Raw genomic sequence first — 8,074 nt, forward strand, 5'->3', positions numbered from 1 at the left:
CCTTGGAGACACGCGCGGTTTCGACGCTCCCGGAATAGATGGTAAATCGTACGCCTTGCAACTGAAAAACAACATTTACAAACGCGTTGAAGTCCCCTCCGGTGGAACCCTAAGTGATATAGTAGATACCACAAGAGCAAAAATCAACACTAAGTACGCCCTTGTCAACACCGGTAGTAACTGGATAATATACCCATCGTTCGGGGGTAAACTGTTCGACTTAGACGATGTTGAGAGCACTACCGTCGCCCGAAACAAGCCATATATGCTCGTCTTCACCGAAGATGACAAGTGGGTGTTGTTACCCGATAACGACTGGTTTCTCAATATTAGGCTCGGCTCCCCCTACGTATTCACGGATAACAAAGACAACCACCTAAACAAAGTCGTGAACAATGGAACCCTGCTCGTGGCTTACGTCCCAACTCAGAGACGTAGCGTAGTCATCAGCCCACTCAACACTATGGCAGCCCACATGCTATCGAGTAAACCGGCCATACAAAACGTGGCATTGCAGTTGGTGTCTGAATTCGAAGGCGTGGTCAGTATACTAGAGAGTCTACCGGCAAACTCAACACTGATCATCAAAGTCTACCTAGGGGAACCATCGGGGAATGATGTCGAGATCGTGAAGGGGATCAAACTCGGGTGGGTGAAACGACACCAGTATCTAGTTTGCAACGTTTACGTGCGGGTGAGTGTCGGCTCCAACACCAGTCTGCAGGGGGTCAACGTGATCGTGGAAAACAAGATATCACTAACCAAGATCTTCCTGCCTGACAACATACACTTCATGGGTATGAAGTTCACCCCTGAACTATTATCAGAAAACCAGTTGGAAATTATATCGTAATAGTATAATAATGACCAGTCATCGTCCCAACACTACGCTTAACGACCTAGGAGATACGGAGGGATTCGATCAGCCTGGTGAGGAAGACACCTTATATATCCTGCACTTCAAAGACAACGTGTACAGACGGGTGTCGTTATCAGATTTTAAAGAGCCCAAATGGCTGATCAACTTAACATTCACCTCACCTTATATCACATTAAAAGAGGAGTTTGTCTCTAAGATTAGGAATAACGGTATCTGGCCCGGGGATTTCATTCCGGAGAGTGAATTATACATGATAACTATTGGTATCGAAAAAAATAGGTTAAAGTCTGTAAAAAAAAATAAATTAACATTTAGCAATAATACTTATAGCAGATATCTTGATAGAATATTAGTCCCTTTCACACTCATCATAGAAGTCTTCTTTTCCTATTTAGACAATGAAAACACCTCAAGAGTAAACCAAATTTTACCCGGGGTGTCAATACACTGGTTTGACGAACACCTAGACCAATATTGTCGTATTGTTATACAACAGGATACCCACGCGGACCCTATAAACCGCTTAAAAAGCCTCAGTGGGGTTTTTATTACAACAGGAAATTCTATTAGACTCTCACCTATTACCCTGACTAATAATCTAGATCTTGTAGACTTCAAATTCATTAATAGACTTTTAACTGAAACCCAATTAAAATATCTTTCATAATATATATTATAGGATGGGTCTGTACCCAGTCGTAGAGGAAGTAGCGAAGACGCTGGAAACCGTAGATGGGTTCCGCTTGAGGCAGTTATGTGATGTGAAACGCCAACTAGAACATGACCGTGACACGCGGAAAGCACTATGTAAAAAGTATAATAGAGCTTTCAATATCGTGGACGGGGCTGACACTACCCTTATGGCAACCAGCATGGGACTAGGGGCGGCAGGTGTTGGATTGTTGGCTACCATCGTGGCTGCACCTATAGTGCTAGGTATTGAAATAACGGCAGGGGTGGCAGGGTTGGCGCTTAAGTTAGTATCACGCAGACTGCATCGTAAGGCATTGAAACACGACGAGATCAGGGTTCTGGCCGAAGCAAAGCTGAACACAGTGAGTGAGCGTATTTCCACGGCACTCTCTGATAGTAAGATCTCAGAAGAGGAGTTTCGTTCAATCCTCTCTGAACTCACAAAATATAACGGAATGAAACAAGATATTCGGTCCAAGTCTCGTAAGTCTGCTATCAGCGAGGACGAGAAAAAAAAGTACATAGAACAGGGGATACGAAAAGCCCAGCAAGCCTTTATTACGAACACCAAAGTGATCGTAGGCGGTTCACGCTAAACTGTTTCATCGATATAAACGTGACATAGGCACAGTGTTACCTCCAACACACGATTATTAGTAGGGGTAATAGTAGCAAGAGCTAAGGACCCAACCAAAGCCTTATTTAGTAAATAAGGCTTTGTAGAGACTTTTTTTGAAAGTGTTTTAAAACCCCCATTGTATATACTACTGAATAAATTATATATTGTTTACGTTTAGGGTGTCTTTGAATATATTTAAGAGCTGTTAATATGGCGTTAGCTTCAGCTGTAAAAATAGAACTATTATCGGGTAATCTAGACGATATTGTTCTGGATCCAATGACAGTGGCAGAAGCCACTGCGCCATCGTCCTTGGACCCATCTGTAAATAAGGATTCATAATTGTTATATTTATGTTTCAATTGGTTATATTCTTGTTTATACTGTAATTCATTAGTTTCTGATTTTTTAAATGTACTTAATGTTTGGTCAACTTGTGGCCTAACCAACAGCCAAGGAGGAGAAGAAAGAAGACGAGAAGGAGCTATATTTTCCAACTCAATGCTAGAAGCAGCAAGAAATGGCTTAATTCTGAGCCCAAGAGGCGGAACAAGGAAAGACTTTTTCTTATACAAATCCTCATAGAGAGGATTAAAGACACAATTAAATGCGGGATTAGACTCATTAGAAGCTAATTTTGTAATGTATTGTAAAGATAGTTTGATACGACGTAACTTAAGAGAAGGCTCATCAGCTTTGACGTATAGACTGTGGATAGGAGAGGTTCTAAAAGAACCGAGACAAAGTCTTAGGCCTTGGTGGTGAACGGGATCAAGTAGTTTTAGGTTGCTTTGACAAGCGCCACTATATACGATGGAACCGTAATCAAGTTTAGATCGGATCAGTGATCTACATAAGTGAAGGAGGGCAGCTCGACCCCCTCCCCACTCCAAACCTGAAACAACCTTCAATAAATCGAGCGCCTTCAAGCATCCGACTTTAAGGGATCTAATATGCGGCACAAAGGTCAAATGTGAGTCGAAAATAAGTCCCAAGAACTTGGCCTCCTTGACCACCTTGATTGGGGTACCACTGAGATGTAGTTCTGGGTCTCTATGGGGTCCGCACCTACGACAGAAGTGTATACAACCGGTTCCTGATTTAGAAAATCCGAAACCGTTTTCAAGACACCATTTATCTATTTTGTTAACAAGTCTTCTTATATTCGAGCAAAGCAAGCAAAGGTTGGCAACGTACTTCCCTCGTATTTCCTACCCCATGTTTAATAATTTTTCACGTGAAATGTCGTTCTTCGTCTCTATTATCTGTTACCTTCCGGTTGAACGGAGTGAAGGAACAAGAATAAGCAGATTGTTTATAAAAAATACCATATTGCCTAATCTTATCATGAAGCTGTTGGGGTTTATTTGTCTTATCTGTCGTCGCTATTGTTAGCATTTTCATAACATTTATTCAGTATGAAAACACTTCTGACGTGATGGACGAATGAAGCAGTTGAGGTAACTATAATAGCCTCCTGTTCCTTCACCCCATTGCACTGGAAGCTGGAAGGGGGAATGGAGGTGCAGAACGGTCTGATCCACCACGACTTGCGCTTAAAATGTTGAATACAAATTATTTCACGTGAGTAATTGTTCAACATGGGGTTAGAAATGTGAGTACAATCCAGTTAGGCAATGGGTGTATACCTTTGATGGTGGCGATATTTTATTTTGTCATGAAAAATAGTTCTCGAGCCGAAGCGAGGAAAGTACGTTGCCAGCCTTTGCTCGCTTCGCTGGCATGTAAGAAAAGTGGCCTTGTTCTCTATGCTGTGCAATCCATATGAGCTACATTTGCCTGTGTGTGAGGAAGTTGGAGAACTATCGCGCCATGAACATGGGTTGGATTCTCATCTACATGTACTTCCTGCTTACATATCAATTTTTTCTGCACGCCCACACCAGGCTTACGTTATACCCTCGTCTGGATTCTGAATGTAATACTTATCGGCGAAACCGCATTATCAGTGGTTCAAGGGAGATTACTCTCTCCCTCTACCTCGTTCAGGCGAATGTGGGCCCACATTCGAAACTAATGTACCTTGAAAACATCAAATAAATTATGTCTCACAAAAAAATACTCAAAAATTCAATATAATTGTGGCATATTGACTTGCAATGTATGAAATAATTCCTAAACAAGTTAGACAATACCCAAAGACACTAAGCAGTGCCCCGCGAAACTAGGCCGTGGATTCATTAATATTCATTCAGTTGTTTCTGTTTAATGTATATGTATAATGTATATTTTGGCACCAAAATTATTACAGATGAATTCAAATCATATACTTGTCTACAAAATGCAGGGTATGACCATGACACTGTTAAAAAACAAAGATGGTTACGTAGATAAAAAAAACTGGGGCCCACACAAATTCAATCGAAGGATTTGGGGGCAATGCAAAAGCAAAGTTCACGACAATGCATGGAGTCCCAAGAGAACAGTTGGCTTCTCAGCTTGATGAGATCATGTTTCGATGGAACAACAAAGATGGTTCTATGTTCACAATCATGCTTCGTCTTATTGCCAAATATTATACATTGTGAATCAATTTATGAGGTTTGCTTCATTTTGTATGAAAATACTGAGAGTTTTCCATCAGCTATAGTGACTATAGCTAGCATCAGCTAGCATGAGTTCTCGTTAAATTGTTCATGTTGTTACTCCTCAAAATGTTCACGATGACCTTAACATTTCCAACATATGGTACTGAAAACATGTATGTATAATAGTTCCTGTCAACAATTTGACAAAACTACCTCTGATAGTTCTACACAGATATTTAATCAGCATCTGTGCTGGTGACTGAAGTTTTCCTGTCAGATTCAGTGTGAAATTTGATAAATTTTCTTCACTATCATGAAATGCATTGACAGGGATAATAGTAATCATCTTGTTTGTTGTTTTCAGCCTTGTGAATCAATTCATGAGTTATGCTTCATACATTTTGTATGACAATACTGAAATGTTTCCATCAAATTCATGTGACTATAGCTAGCATCAGTTCTTAAGCTTGTTAAGGGTTCATGTTGTTACTCTTCTAAATGTCCATGACGCCCATAAATTAACATTTCAAACATATGGTGCTGAAAGGATGTATGCATAATATATCTCCTGGAATGAATAACATTTAGAATCATCAGAACGTGTTATTTTTTCATTGTGAGAGTGATTCATTTTTGTAACATTTGAATGGTAAGAAAAGTAGATTTAGTTGGTTTCCAAAATGTGGGCCCACCTACAAAATCTCTGAAGAAAAACACATAAGTGGACCCATAAATCTGTCCACTTTAAGAACTTCAGTTTTTAAGGTGACTTTGATCACATAATGCAGATTTATTTATCTTCTTAAAATGTGGGCCCACCCACAAATTGCTGTATAGGGATAAAAAATAAGTGGGCCCACATGTGTTTTCATGTCAATGCAGTATCGTAGTTTTGTGGTTGACACAACTGTTAAGCAGGGACAAGGGAATAGCCTACCTTTCCTGACTCTGACATCAGTTACTTCAACATCATGGGGAGCTCTGTAATTTTATAACTCGAGTAGGATTACTAAGAAAATACCTGTATCTATACAATGTGGGCCCACATCCGAGTCCCTCCAGTAACCAACAAGTGGGTGATCTAGAATTTGGTAATATTTGACAAACACGCAGAGAAGTCTTGAAGCTCAATAATGTTATTCATAGTGATGGAAATGGCTCTCTAAACAGAATAACCTGAGCATTTTAATGCTAAACCTGACGGACGATATCGTACATCGCTTTTGCAGCGCCATGTTTTTCTCAGGTACGAAACTAAACGTCATAGCTCCAAGCTGTATTTACGGATGTCTCCTTTCGCAACTCGAACCACTGATAATGCGGTTTCGCCTACTTATCGATATCGCATATACATTCCTTTCAAATACGAATGATTTTCGTTGAAGAAGCACAGTTTTCATTGTGGAAATATTTCACTGGGTCCAACTGAAACAAAGATAAGATATTAAAAAATGCAGTACATGTTACTTACATATTGAAATATATTATGAAAATGAACATTATAATTTCCATGTGTACACAAAGTTATATTACTGCGAATAGATAATATGCTGTCATTCCCTCAGTTTCTACCTCACATAGAAATTGCAAACCAGTGGCCTAATTCACTGTGCCAAAAGTACGAAACCACATGCCGAAAATGAAAATTCATTCACCTTGTCAAAAATATATATGTTTTTGTTTTCCAGCCAAAGTTTCCACCGAGCAAACATCACACGTAAATTTTGATAGCTACGACCCTGGTTTATCATCTATGATAATGAAAAGCACACAGTTGATTTATCTGAATTCGTAAACTAAAAACAACGACTTTGCCATTGCCAGAGAAATCTGAAAATCTTCTTATGTCAAAAATAAACTGATTATACCCGTTTATCCAAGTACACAGCAAATACCTACTATGTGCATTTCTTATGTAACAACGAAGTTCCGTTGGTATCCTCAAAACAACATATGTCATATTTGGGATTTCACTTTCTCAGTAAAGTACAAATTCTAGTACTCTTTTGGTTGAGTCTCATCCGGGATTCGAATACGCACCCTCAGAGTCAGGCACCCAATCGCCAGCACACAAACCCAGCCGCCTAGCCCGCTCAGCCACCGCGACTTCCACCTTACTGACAAAGTGAAATCCCAAATATGACATATGTTGCATTTGACCACTTTCTAAATGGCATCGGGTAATCCTCAAAACAGTTTCGACCCATAAGTGTTTTCAGGCTGCTTGCGACACAGAGATTACATCTTTCTTGCTGTAACTCACGTTTGATGGTATAAACCTACACGGGTTAATTGCCATCATTCACTTGATGGTCAATTAATGAATTTATAAAGGATATAAATAGCGGTAACACCACTAAAATTACTCGACATAGGTTCCCATCTGGCATTTCGCCTGTATGGAATAAATACTCCACATTGTATATTAAGGTCAGTAGTGTTTATGAGTGTAGATTTACGTAATCTATACTGAATACACCCTGTCGAGTGTAAAAACAACATCCTTCCTACAAAGAATTAACAGCCACTGCCTTGACTGATTGATTGTTGTTCATTATTGGCTCACTAATAGCGGCCATCATACAGTTAGTTGCCAGGTGTGCTCTCCTGGGTGACCAGTGAGATTATGTCAGTGTGAAAAATTCTCAAACGATGTGCCACTTTTTCGCTTATTGGAGTGTTGAAAGACACAAGACATAGAGCAGGATTATTTAGCAGCTCCAGGTGAATGGAATATCGTTCTTTTATGTGGATATTGATGGATCAATATCAGATAATGTTTTTCTTGTTTATGAATGAATAGTAATTCAAGTGATCGAAGTTACCACAGATGATGAAATATTTCATCCGCTGGATAACATAAATAGTTAAGCCTGCGTATCTTAAATAGTAAATTTAAACAGTTGGTGGGATGCATTATGGTGTGTTCAACAGACTTTATGATAATTTAGTTCAATTAATACTGCCGTATGGCTCTGCTGTTTTGGGGAACAAGTGAATTCAGTTGTATATATGCCATCCAACATACGGCATGTCGTCTCTTTTTAGATGTAGGTCGTAATACAACGAAATTAGCCGTAAGAGGTGAGATGGGTTGCTTCCCTAAACTCACAAAATACTGTATTGGATCTGTGTTATTGAAAACGCCTATAGTTTCCCAGGCCCGATAGCATTATAAGCAAATTCACAACTGGCCATGGCCATTCTCCTTCAGTAAGCCATGCGATAACAAAGGTCTACAATTCTTAAGTTCTTTGGATTTATCTCTTGTTGATGTGCTGCATATTTCACCAATGGATTTCATTTTTATAAAAGAGAAGTTGTTTGATATTG

This window comes from Haliotis asinina, chromosome 1 (genome assembly GCF_037392515.1).
Source record: "Haliotis asinina isolate JCU_RB_2024 chromosome 1, JCU_Hal_asi_v2, whole genome shotgun sequence".
Lineage (NCBI taxonomy): Eukaryota > Metazoa > Mollusca > Gastropoda > Lepetellida > Haliotidae > Haliotis > Haliotis asinina.